The 13175-nt window shown below is 45.5% G+C and overlaps 1 long non-coding RNA gene across 1 annotated transcript in view; it reads right to left on the reverse strand.

Moving 5' to 3' along the window:
• Positions 1-3911: 3911 nt before the first annotated feature.
• LOC116569638 overlaps positions 3912-13175 on the reverse strand; it is a 70783-nt gene continuing 61519 nt past the window's right edge. The window contains exon 5 of the long non-coding RNA XR_004277112.1: positions 3912-3940. This is a non-coding gene — a long non-coding RNA (uncharacterized LOC116569638). The remainder of the gene's footprint in view (positions 3941-13175) is intronic.

Genomic DNA, 13175 nt, shown 5'->3' on the forward strand with positions numbered 1-13175 from the left:
CCTCTCCATTCCTCATTTTCGACTTTCATCATCCTGTTTGCAAAATGAGTGCTTGCCATATCCAGACATTGACTATGAGTTTGGGGCAGGAAAAGCAGATAAAGGTAAATGTTAACAGGTATGCACCAAGTGAGACAGTCCCTTTCGACCAAGAAATAAGAGCTTTCCTGGAAGCTCCACCCAGGAAATAAAAGCTTCATGTATATTTCATTAGCTTGAATGGTGTCACAGGTCTGTCTTCAGGCCAAGTGAGTTCAGGAATCCCAGATTGTAAGGTGGTTGCACTGTTGCATGGATGAAAATTTAAGATCAATAAAAATGAAGATCTGGGACAAGCCAGCCATCATCTTGTGCAGATACTCCATCAGCTCTATGAAGAGATCTACGTGGTGAGAAGTTAGGGCATTGTGCCAACAACCAGCACTATTATGTCGGGCATGCAAGTGAGGCATTTTAGATGCTGGTGCTCCAGCACCAGTCAAGCCTTCAGATGAGTGAGGCCCAGCTATCACCCAACTGCAGCCTTATGAGAAACCCTTAGTCAGAGCCACCCAGATCAGTCACTCCTGAATCCCTAACTTGCAGAAACAGGGTGACATCTTAAGTGATAATTATTGTTTTAAATGAGTTTTGGGGCAATTCATTATGCAGCAATGATTAACTAATATGGAAAATAAGAAAGAAGAGATGGAGGGAAGATGGATTGAGCAACTAGCTGTGCAAGTGGGAGACCACTTGTGAGTAGAGAAGACGCAATCACAGCTCACTGAGCCAAAACAATGTGGGCATGGGAGCTGGAAGGAGCACCCCCACTTCTATCTTGCTTCCATCTATTGCTGACATGATATGGGAGGGGTGTTGGGGGGAGAGAAACATGAAGAAGCAGGAGATGAATGCAAGGGCTAGATCATAAAGGGTCTGGAAGTCCTTCTGAGGAATCCTGGTTTTATCTGACAGACAACTGAGAGCCATTAAAGGTTTTTAGGTGGGGACAGTCATGATGAGATTACATTTGAGAAAGATCACCCTAACAGTAGTGAAGAGCACAAATGAGACACAGACTACATAGAACACTTAAAAGGAAGATTCTGTTTATACACTTAGATGTTTGATACTTGGCAACCATAGAGCTTTTAGGAGCTTTAAGTTTTGCAGAGATCATGGACTATTTCTACAGGGCCTAAAATCAAAAGAGTATTTAACATCCTTATACCCAAAATACAAGTAGGGGGAAATGGGCAAAGTATACCTGCCTGGGTCCTGGATTTAGACTGGGACCTGATTCATACTCTGCTCCTTAGGCAGCACCTCACCATGCGTGACCCTCTGAGCCTCACAGCCCTTGCCTGCAAAATGAGGATAGTAACGAAGCCTCCTGCATAACAGCAGATAAGTCTCGGAACTAACTATGTAAAGATCCCAGCAAAATACCTGGCATGTGAAAGAGTGGACTTAATACTCTGCTGTTGATGATTTTACCTTCAAAAACGGTTCTTGAGTGAGAGGGATTGGACTGAGTGATCCATTTTACAGATGTAGAAACTGATGATTCATGTGTGTAGCAGAGTTAGGATTTGAATCTGGGCTATCTTGATTGTCAAGCCAATGCCACCCTACTCAGCACAACACACAGCCAAGCAATCACACTGTCACTTCTCTTTGGGTGGTAACAATAAGAGTGGAGAAACATTTATGAAAGATTAAATGAATAAAATAAGAGCAAAGGATTATTCCCACAAAAAGGTTCTCCAGTCTTCTCTCCCCACTTCCACCTTACAAATCTCCAAACCAACTTCCTTTATTCTTTGCTCTTATTCATAATGTGCCAGAAGGCAGCTGACAATTACACTTCTGAGAATGATGTCCCTTTACTCCCCTAACTGTTGAGTGGGTAAGAAGAAATCAGCACTTGGTTTGGTCGCATATGTTATAGGTACATTATTTTAATTCGGAAGAAATTGAGGACATAGCATGTGCTGGTTATTGGGTACTTAAAAAGATACATAAGCCAGCTCTCAGCCTGGAGGATTCTAGTATTTAGTGGGAAAGTCAGACCTTGAGCAAATACCTCTCATGCCAGATGATAAGCCCTACCCTAGAGGATAAACACCTGTCCTGCGGAGCCCAGACAGGGGAACAGTTCAGTCCGTTCAGAGTGGAGGTAAGGAGGATGGATGGCCCCCAAAGCTGTTAGGAGGACACACTGGAACTAGTTTTGAAGAAGGAATGGAAGCACACCAGAAAGAAAAGCATTTAAGCCAAAGGGGGTTAGCATGAGTAATGTCCAGGAGCATAGATATGTAAACTGTTTGGGAAATAAAAAGTATTTTGGCGCTGTTGGAGGAAAGGGTGAACAGGCAGAGAGTGGGAAGAGATGAAGCGGGAAAGAAAGGCCCTCACTAGGGAGGTTAGGCTTCACTTTGAAGGCAGGGGGAAGCACATGGACTGTCTGTAAAAATTATGCTCAGCTATTGGACTTTGGAAGAAGCGTCTACCAAGGGCTCCTCTTTCCGACCACTCATCTAGTCTTCTAGTACTGGGGCTCTTCACACCACCTTATTAGGGACTGAGTGTCCTTCTTGCGAGCCCACTGGAGTCACAGATGAGAAATAATGTGACTAGATTACATGACCAGAAGATATTTAATCTGGGCCAAGTCCATTTGGTCATGAGGGTGATTTATCAAGAAAGCAAACCTGTTGCCAAGATAAAGGAGGAGAGGGCTCCTGGAGCTGATTTATGTTCACCCAGCAGAACGTTAATGTCACCGCGTTTCACTTTCCAGCCAGTCACTGCTCCCTGGCCACGTGAATGCCTCCCGCCCCTGCACAGGACTACTTGGAAATGGAACGGCTCCTTTCAGGCCACGGCAACACTCGAACAGCACCAACCAAGCAGAGCGGCTCTGGGGTCCACAAAAGTTGTCACAAGTCTCCCTCCATCCTTTGCTCCAGGGACTGACCAGGGTGCTCCAGAGAGACACCAGGCGCCACGGGGACTGAAGACATTATTTATCACCTGTAGCTTACAGAGTTGCAAGAGGAGGAAAACCTAGAAAACTCCAAGCATCCCACGGTTCAAGGAACACCCTGGCCAAATATTATTCTGCGCCCAGGGTTTACTGCCCTCCTCCATGGTGCTCGGGGTTCCGGGTCTGGGCCATTGCTATGCCCTGTGGGAGGAAGCCTCTGCCATGTCCACCAGCCCATCCAGCCCTCTCAGGTGACATCGGACCCAGCCAAGGAGCATTGCCATCTAACCGACAATGGCCGCCTCACTACCCAGGAGACACATAAGTATCTCGGGGCCAGGACCTCACGCTGTTTTGTAACATAAGCACTTTCCACGCAGGGTGCATAAGTCAAGGAAGGTCTGATTGTGGACTCCAAATAGTCCCTATCGCAGTGTTATTGTAGCCTCCCCTTCTTCCTCCTGATTACTCCACTCAACATAATCTCCAGCATTCAGCGATAAACCTGCTGGCACTCAATTTATAGGCAAACAATTCCCGTCTCTTTTCAGCCACTTATCTTTTCCAGCAGTCAAAGAAAAACTATATATAGTGTCTCTCTGGCGTCTAATTCTCTCTCTCTCTCTCTCTCTCTTTTTTATTTTTTTTGACACAAGGGAGACATCAAGGATTCATGGGGGGTAAAAGAGCAGAGTCTAGCTTCTTGTTGGCACATAGCAAATGGCTGTAGACCTGAGTACGGCAGACGGGGGTACATGACTGTGTGATGAGCCCCTTACATACAAATTCGAGTGTGATAAAAGCAGAATTAGTGTTAGGAATTAAGCAACAATGATACCAATTAATAGCAGTAGTCCTTTACAAAAACACTACCTCTTCACGGGACTGGGTGTCACAGAAACGGCATGTGAGGTCTGCACAGTATTTTATTGCATTTTTAAAACATCTGCTCGCATTCCCATAACAATCCTAGAAAGCAGGCAGAGATGAGAATTAGCCTCATTTTTAGAAGAGAAAATAGATCCAGTAAATTTGCTTGCCAACGGTCCTAGCCCGGCTCAGTAGTACAGACAGGGATAAAACGGACAGGTTTCTGACATTTAATCTGCTGCTTTTCTCATTCACTCTTGTAGTTCTGTCCACTTTAGGCTAACTCGGTTGTACCCACACTTGGTTACATACATACATCCACACCTAACTACAAGTACTGAAGCAGAAGAAGCCTGGAAAAGTCAAAACATCTCCCTGTGCCAATGTTTATAATACTCTCTAACATCTAAAAAGATGCAGCTAGTCACTGCTAACAAAAATGTTCTTAGCGTTGCAGAAGGAAAGCTAAAATTAATCAGAAGTCAGCAAAAGAAAACTTCGCACAATGGCATATTTTCTGTTCTCTACTTTTGGAGAAAAATAAAAAATCCCCAGAAAACAAGTAGATAAACGGAACTTTTTCAAGGTTACACCCCAGATTACTCAGCTTTATCCCAAACCTGCGTCTTTAGTCCTTTATCCTATGAACAGAAAGTAAGCGGCCCATTTGCTATCCCTTCAGCTACTGAAACAGGAAAGAGATACATAATTTAGGCAGAATTAAAAATGAAAAGGGGTTTTGCTTATGACAAGTTAAAAGAACAAAACTCCCCATTTCCCAAGTGTTACAGGTAATCAAGTTTTTCTCTATAGGACTTTAGGAGGTTTTTACAAAATTTCTTGAAACAAAATGTAAAAATCAGTCATTATAGAAAAGTACCTGCCTATTATTTTTAATTGTGTTTATTTGTTTTTTGTTTTTTAAAGATTTTATTCATTTATTTGACAGAAAGATAACACAAGGAGGGGGAGCAATAGGCAGAGGGGGAGGGAGAAGCAGGCTCCCCCCGAGCAAGGATCCTGCCTCGGGGCTCCATCTGAGGACCCTGAGATTATGACATAAGCTGAAGGCAGGCGCTTAACTGACTGAGCCACCCAAGTGCCCCTAAATGTGTTTTTAAAGACTAGACTTACTCTTTATCCCAAATTCCAGACCAAATTCCATCAGAAATGCTACAATGACAAAATGTTTCTTTCCCCACCTCTAGTCCTGGATCTGTTTGGTTCTGACAAAACTCTTTTTTTTTTTTACCAGCAGCCCTTCTTGAACAAGGATCGTGCTAGGGATCCTGTGTGATATAGGTCCAGGAAGGAGGGGGTTCCGACAAAATGCGGGGACAAATTTCAGACGCATGAGGTGCTCAACAAGGAGGAGGACAGAGCCACATGCAGTTCAAAGGTAAGGAAAGCTATTTTGACCCAAAGCAGGAAGAGAGCACTGGGGCCCAGACAGAAAGATCTTGCTCCTCATGGAAGAGAGAAGCTATGTGAAGTTGGTTCTTGGGGCAGATGACACAGGCCCTCCTCTGTTCTTAGGAGCTCATGGTCTAATGGAATGAACCACCAAGCTGATAAGCACCATGCATGTGAACAAAGAATGACCAGGCCTGGGAATGTTGTAAGTGAGCCTGCCTGATAGCATAGTTCCAGCAAGGTTTCATACTGAAAGTGACCCCCCGGAGTGGAGACTTGCAGGATTTTTCTAGTTAGAGAAGGATTGGGGAATCACTTGAACAAAGTTAAAGAGACTACAGTGGGTTGATTGGTGGCCCCCCAAAGTACACCCACATCCCAGTCCCTGCAACCTGGGAATGCAGCCTTATTTGGAAAAGATGTAAATGAGTGAAGGATCTCAAGATGAGGTCACCCTGGAAGATCTGAGTGGGTCCCAAATCCAATGACAAAGGTCACACAGAGGAAAGACCCACAGAGAGAAGAGAGGGCCATGGGAAGAGGGAGGCAGAGATTGGAGGGGTGCCGCCACAGCTGAGCAACCCCTGAAACCATGAGAAGCTGGAAGGAGCAGGGAAGGATTCTCTCCTAGAGCCTTGGAAGGGAGTGTAGCCTTGTTGATGTTTGATTTTGAAATTCTGGCCACCAGAATGGTAAGAGAATCAATTTCTGTTGTTTCAGACTACCAAATTCCCACTAATGCTTGTGGCAGCCACAGGCAACGAATGCAGGGGTGTGAGAGGAAGACTGGTCCTGGGCTCTGCTCTCTGTGGCCAGGGCGGACTCCTGCAGGCTCCATTTCCCACACCCTTTCCAGTGGGCTCAGCCGACAGGAGGCACTTGATGGGGGATGGAGGGTGGAAAGAAGGGAGCAGCCAGGATATTTCTTCCTTCTTTCTCAGCCTCCGGAGATACACCTCCAGCAGCAGCTGTCTCTTCCTCAGCTCCCACAGCCACAAATAGGATCCCTGTGATTTCACATCTCCCTGGGGGATCTGAGGCCCTGGTTCTAACTAAGTCACAATAGTTTCCAGAAATAATAAGTCCAGTGTGATTTGAGCACAGGTCTTTTGCGGGGAAGAGCCTGGAAGAGTAGACTGTGCCAGACTGGGCTGGGCTAGTCCACATACACCAAAAGCCATAAGGGCACCAGAAGCAGAGCTTCGAGGCTCCTCTAAGAAAGCAAAATCTCAACAGAAGTCACAGGCTCTTATCCCCGACTTGATATCCACTGGTACCCAGCTTAGTCGTCATGAAGTCTCCAGACAGTTCCTGGCAGGAGACAGCATTGCTTTGTTAGGGCTGCCGTAATTAAGTACCTTAAACAATAGAAATTTACTTTCTCACAGTTCTAGAGGCTAGAAGTCTGAGATCAAAATTTTGGCAGGGTTGGTCTCTTTTGAAGCGTCTCTCCTTGGATTGTTGATGGCGGTCATCAATCTGTGTCTTCACATGGTCTTTCCTCTGTCCCGTTCCATGTCCAAATCTCCTCCTCTTATAAGGACCCCAGTCCTATTAAATTCAGGTCTATCCTAATGACCTCAATTTAACTGAATTATCCTTGTAAAGACTCTGTCTCCAAATACAATCCCATTCTGGGGAAGCTATGGTTAGGGACTTCAGTGTATGAATTTTGGGAGAACACAAACCAGCCATAACAGGGACTTACAGATTCATGGCAGATGAGACAGTGAGAATCATGGCAAGCCCAATAGGAATCACATGGAACCAGCAGGTATTCAGTAAGAAACAAAGGTGATGGGTGGACTTAGGGGTACCCGACAAAAGCTGTAAGGTGCTTGACAGGTGTCAGTAACCCTGCCCAGAAGAGCCCAGAGCAGGGAGAGAAAGGGAAAATGGAAGATGCCTTGTGGGGTCTGACCATAGGGACAGCTGGACTGGCTTTCTGAGAGCATGTAAGAAGCCCAAAAGGACTTCCAGAGAACAAGTTGAGAATCTAGTGGCTGGTAAAGACAAGAGTAAGCAAAAAAAAAAAGTTTTGCATTATTAATGGGATTTTGTGTGTGTGTGTGTGTGTGTGTGTGTGTGTGTACCTCCAGGTTGATCAAATCTACAAGGTGAAATCTGTGCATTCTGGAAGGGATAAAGTTCTTCCTACCACCACACCCTCCCCACCACAACACAAACATACACAGATGGTGTCTGGCCTCCTTTACACAGCATCCCCGTGGAGATAAAAACAAGAGAGCAGGGCCCGCGAGCAGCCACCGCGAGGGAAGTCAGAATCAGATGGAGGCTGCGGGAACTTGACTGGGGGCCCGGTTCAGGCAGAACAGCGATGTTTGTGTGCTGGCCACATGCAGGCGTGCCGCAGCTCTAGGACCATAAGCCTATGTCCAGGGGAGCCATATACACGTGCTTTTGCAGATGAGATGCAATTTATTAATATGAGACTCTGCAGGGTGCATAGCAATAAATTGTAATTCGTGAAATTTATAAACTGAGATAGCACTAGTGAGGGTCCTGCAAATTGTAATTCTCTCAACCTGACAAATGAACTGCTCTGAGCAGCGACAGCGTCAGCAGGGTGAGAGAAATAAATCAGCCTGCTGAACTGGGGTAAGAAAGCAAACACTTTTATGGGTCTACAGATCTTGAGAAATGTTGATTAAGTCAGATCTGGAATCCCCCCATGGTTGTTTCACAAGCGGCTTTATCCCAGAGACCCCCCAGGCCTCCCCATGTTACCACAATCTCCCAGGAAAAACGGGAAATGAGTTATACTGTGTTTGGGGTAGGAAACAAAAATATATTTCTTTATGGTCTTGGGAAAAGGTAACTGTGACCATTCAAGGAGTCTTCTGTGTTTCCCCAGATCTGTGTTAGAAGAAAACTTTACGGGAGGTTTTCCACAACATTGATAACCTCCAGTTGTGGGACTCATTGTGTGAGAATACATTTAGAATAAGCAGAATTCATCAGAGGTTAGTCTCCAAACTCACAAAGTACAGATTTTACTCAGTAAGAGTAGGAAAAAAAATAATGTAGTGTACTATATTAAACCAGAGACACTTGAACAAATGCTTTGCATTACCTCTGGGTCCTAAGAGAACCCATTTGCTATCAAATAACTAACGTGCTAATGACAATTCAGTTCGTGAAGCGGGTCCCCTGAAGACTCCATTCTAGGAAACGGTTTGGTTTCAACAAATGGTCACATTTATTCTAAACTGTAGCCTTCAAATTCAAAATGTCATGTATACAAGACTTATATTCCCTCTAGTTGATCTGAATTCCCAGAGGGGAACTATTTACTTCACAAGTTTAGTTGCAAGAAATGGCAGAAAAGAGGCAACAGCTCTGGAGAGGAGGACTGACACTGGTCTGACACGTTCAGACTCTCCTGACCTTCAAGAAGCTACTACCATCTCCTTTTGGACAGAAGACTAAGACTCAAAGAAAAACTGAAAAAGGCAGGAATTAACTGATAGCTAAGTTTATATCTTTTCCTTTCAAAGTTGAGAATCCTAGAATCTTCCCATTCAAAGAGTTCTCTCTCTGTCACCTACCCTTTCTTTCTTCTTACAGATGCAGACCCAACCCAGTCCCAGACCTAGATGACCACCTCCCTGGTCTTCACCACCTCCAGGAAAGGAGCAACCACCCACCCCCCCACCTCCCCACCACCCACCTTGCTGGGGCAAGAGGCCCAGGACACATAGTCTGTGCTGCCCATTCAGCAAGGTTGTCATGCTTGGACAGAGAGAGAAGGTGTTAGGGGCAATGCTCATCATACCCCACTTGAAGCAGAGACCAAGAGGCCCTGGGAGTGTCCAGGTTCAGGAACTGGCTGCCCAAAGACTGAGAAAAGCAGGTCACAGCGGTGCTGCGGGGCAGACCCCAACAATTTGTTGCAGTTGCAGAAAACTTCTGAAATGTCTTTCCCAGAAGCTCTGGCACCTCCAGGAGTGGCTGCGAGTTTGTGTGGCTGTGGTGGACTGGCAGCCCGGCACTATCCCGGCTCCCCAGGGTCTGGCAGATAAGCAGCCACAGCCATGAAATCTGGCTTCAAAAAAACCCACAGTTCCTGGGGATGGCCGCATCCTGAACACACATTTCTTAATGTTGTGCAAAGTTTAGGGTGATCACCGTGGTTGCTGCCACCGGAGGGGAAGCCAGGAGGTGGACGCCTATCTCGGGCATCAGTGCTCTGGTGAAAAGACTTGTCTGACTCTCCTCCTCAGGGTTGTGGCCAGGGAAATCCTAAGTGAAGGTTTTCCAACCATCCGAATGGACTCATTCCCAAGTGCCTCCACCATCACATTACCCTCCAGCTCCAAATCTTTCCTACTTGCTCTCAGCCTAGAGCAGTGTTTGAATGAATATACAGATCTCCTGGGTTTCCTCTTAAAATGCAGACGTGATCTCCTACATCTGGCGTGAGCCCCAGGATTCTGCATTTCTAGCAAGCTCTCTGGTGACAAGGATGCTTGGTCTTTGGACCACACTTTGAGAGCCAAAGACCAGTACTACAAGTCCCAGATCCCTAAATTGGGTGTTAAACACACTGGGCCACCTCCTTCCACCTCCCACTACCTTCCTAACCTCTTTTACCTCCTTCCCACCACCTCTGCTCTGCTCCAGGCAGACACCACCGAGACCTCGGGACACCTCACTCAACCTACCACAGTGTTCTGGGCCTGCCGTTTCCCTTGCCAGCAAAGCATGCATGCTTCTCCTTGCTGTTCAAATCTTTCTCCCATGCAACCCTAGCCTTCCCATAAGGACCATTGTCCTCCTTACAGGAAGAGCTGCTTTCCAGAGTTGTGGCATACAAGGGAACGAGCCCTGCTTTCTCAGGAAGTGTCAAAGCCTGGGATTGTTTGGGAGACAAAGACCTGGACCACCTCCTTCTGTATGAAACAAGTAGAAAACTGCCTGGGCTGACCCATCATTCTCCAGCTGGAAGCCCTGTTCCAAGATGGTCATTTTGGAAACAGCAGACTTTAGCTCTGTTCAACTGTTCTGGGACCAGAGCTCTTCGTGCCGGGAATGGATACGATACCGTGTCCCAGGACCCAGCTGACAAAGACAGAGTTGAATATTCCCACTTCACATTGTGAGGCCAAATACCAGCTAATGAAAAGTGGATCATATACTTTATAGAAAAATACTTTGTACCGTCTGAGATTTAATGGGGAAATGAACTCTTAGCCATCCTCTGTTTCAATTTAAGTATTCAAAAGTCCCTATCCTGACAAAGCCCCATAAGAAAGGCTATCTAAGGCACTCCTTGATTTTCCTTTTTTGCTTCCAAACACTGAAACTGCAGCCAAGATTTTCTGGTTATGGAACCTCTTCTGAGCCTGCTATCTCACTGGCTGGGGAATTGGAATGAACATTTCCATCTTATCTGCCCTCTGTTACTTGGCAGGGAAGGGTGTGGCGGTAGAGCGTACAGTGGGGTTTAGGGGAGGTTTCGCCTTGCAGAGACTGTGGTGGGTTTTCTCTTCCCCAGCTTTGCTGTCAGTTGTTTTGAGGGAAATGGGTAACCGGATCTTAGAATCCCTGGATGTGACGAGATAACATTGACTATAGGCAATTCTATTTACTGATAAAAATAATATATAGTTTTCAAATAGCCCCATAATGAGTCACTTCTAAATAGTCAGAAATACGTTTCCTGCAATTCTTTTTTGAAACTTGAATTAATAGTTTTATAAAATTACTCCCCTCACTAAGGTAGTCTATTGAATGCACATGGAATTAGCTACATGGTCTCAAACTTGCCACAACCTAGACTTTGGGAACCTACCAGATATGCATCAAAGTCCAGAGTACATTCTCTCCTAAGAAATATATTCTACTTCTGGCTCCTCTTCCTGAAAGTTAAAAAAAAAAAAAAAAATAGCATAAGAACAAGAGTTAGACAAAATTTATCGGCAAGTTTCCAGATTGCCAGATCACTGCCAAAAGGCAAACATCCTAAGCCACTGACGGATGGCGCTGAAGCCTAATCTAAAATTGTGAGCAAAACTGTGGACTCCTGAAGAAAAAGTCCAGTAGACTTGAATTTGACTTGTCTTGCTCTGCCACTCAGCTCTGTAACTTTGCGCAAGTCTTTTAAACCCCTCTGAACCTCAGTTTTCTTATCTGGAAAATGGGGTTAACAACTACCCCACCCATCTTGCAGAGTGGCTCTGTCAAATAAGATCATCCCCCAGCAAGCACCTTCTTAATTTACAAGGATTGTAATTCCATGTGGTTGGCAGGCAGTATCTTCTGCTGGTTCCTGGGCTCCACAGAGCTGCTCTCTTCCTTTGCAGCCCTTCCCCCATAGCCTGGTGACCTCTGTAAAGGTAGAAGTGTAAGGAAGGAAAGTGACTGGTATTTTAGAGGAAACAGAATCTTATCCAGTTTCACATGTGATTCTTTAAATCTCTCTCTTCCATTTCCCTCAAGGAATCCCCAGACAAATCCTCCAGTCCTATCTTGTTACCCTTCTCAATAACAGAACTGATTAATTCTAGTTAACCTGGACAACCTATCTTTCCCCCAGCCCCAGGAAGCAGAGGCTATCATTGTTGTTTTTAAAGGCTCTCTGAAGGGAGATTACTGGTTATCCTCACCAAAAGATAGAGAAGGGGACTGAAAAGAATTCTAGGGCCTCCTCCAGGATGATAAAGGGCTGGAGATCTGTGTTCTCAGGCAGAAAGTTTCTGTCTCCCTGAAAGCCCTCTAGGGAGACAGCAGGGCCTCGGGGAGAAATTACAGCCATGGCAAAGCTTTGCCAAGAGAAGGTAGAGCCGCCAGCCTCCTAGGATGATGAGGACCTGGCAAATGAAATACATCCGTGGTCATCCATGTGGACTGAAGACTAGAGAGCCATCCCTGCATGTGCTGGGTGGACATTCCCAGGAACTGAGAAGAAGGGGGCACTTCTGGACTGAATTTCCCACCAGCCTGGCAGAATGGCTACAATAGCATATCAAATTTAATTTAAAGTAATAAAAGAAATGTGACATTTCTTATGCCTGATCATGTGGCACACAATTCACATGCCTGTTGTTCTTTCTGGGACATTCTGGCAGATAACTCTGCTTTCTTTGGATGCTCCAGAGTTTGGGGGAAACGGTTTTAAAGATCAGCATAAGCTCTTTCTGAAGTTCCCTTCCGCTCCCACCCCCAGTGAGAATTTACCCAGGGAAATACCAAGCCAGCAAGAATTTCCTTCATCACTTGAAACTCAAACCCTGAGTGGCCTGCCTCCCTTTCACTCACACATATTTCTCAGCAAAGCTTTAGTGGAAGAGAATGTTTCGTCTTTCTTACATCCCAAACGTAAATGTATCGAGAAATAAAAACAAAACAACATGACTAGCAAGCACTGTCCATGGTTCCCAGACAGGAATGAATGTTGAACTGCTACCAACTAAACTCAACAGTTTGGAGATACATGCATCATTGTCTGTATTTTACTCTAAGGAAACTGAGGCCCAGAGGTATTAACTAACTTGCTGAAGATTTCAAGCTATGAAGTGGCAGAGCGAGGATTAGAACCCACCTCTGCGTTCTGTTCTATGTCATTCCAATTATCTGCCTTCTTAAGCAGTATGCTTCTGTGTGTGTGTGTGTGTGTGTGTGTGTGTGCACGTGCGCACCCATGCGCGTGCCATGAAGGGTTCAGCTGCTGAATGTAGACCAGAGAGCACAGATTTCTCAATGTAACCATTGCCATATTTGTTTAACTCTGGAAGGAGAAACTATGAGCTGCAGTAGGCGTCCGCTGAGCTACAGCTGAAATGTGCCCGCTGCTGATTTAATGTGATAATCAGGGGTGGGGGCCCTGGTGACAGACTATGATGTATTGGCTGTTGTTCTGCACTTTGATGTTCTTTGGAATCTGTCAAAACTTCACTTC

The sequence above is a fragment of the Mustela erminea genome, chromosome 11 (genome assembly GCF_009829155.1).
Source record: "Mustela erminea isolate mMusErm1 chromosome 11, mMusErm1.Pri, whole genome shotgun sequence".
NCBI lineage: Eukaryota > Metazoa > Chordata > Mammalia > Carnivora > Mustelidae > Mustela > Mustela erminea.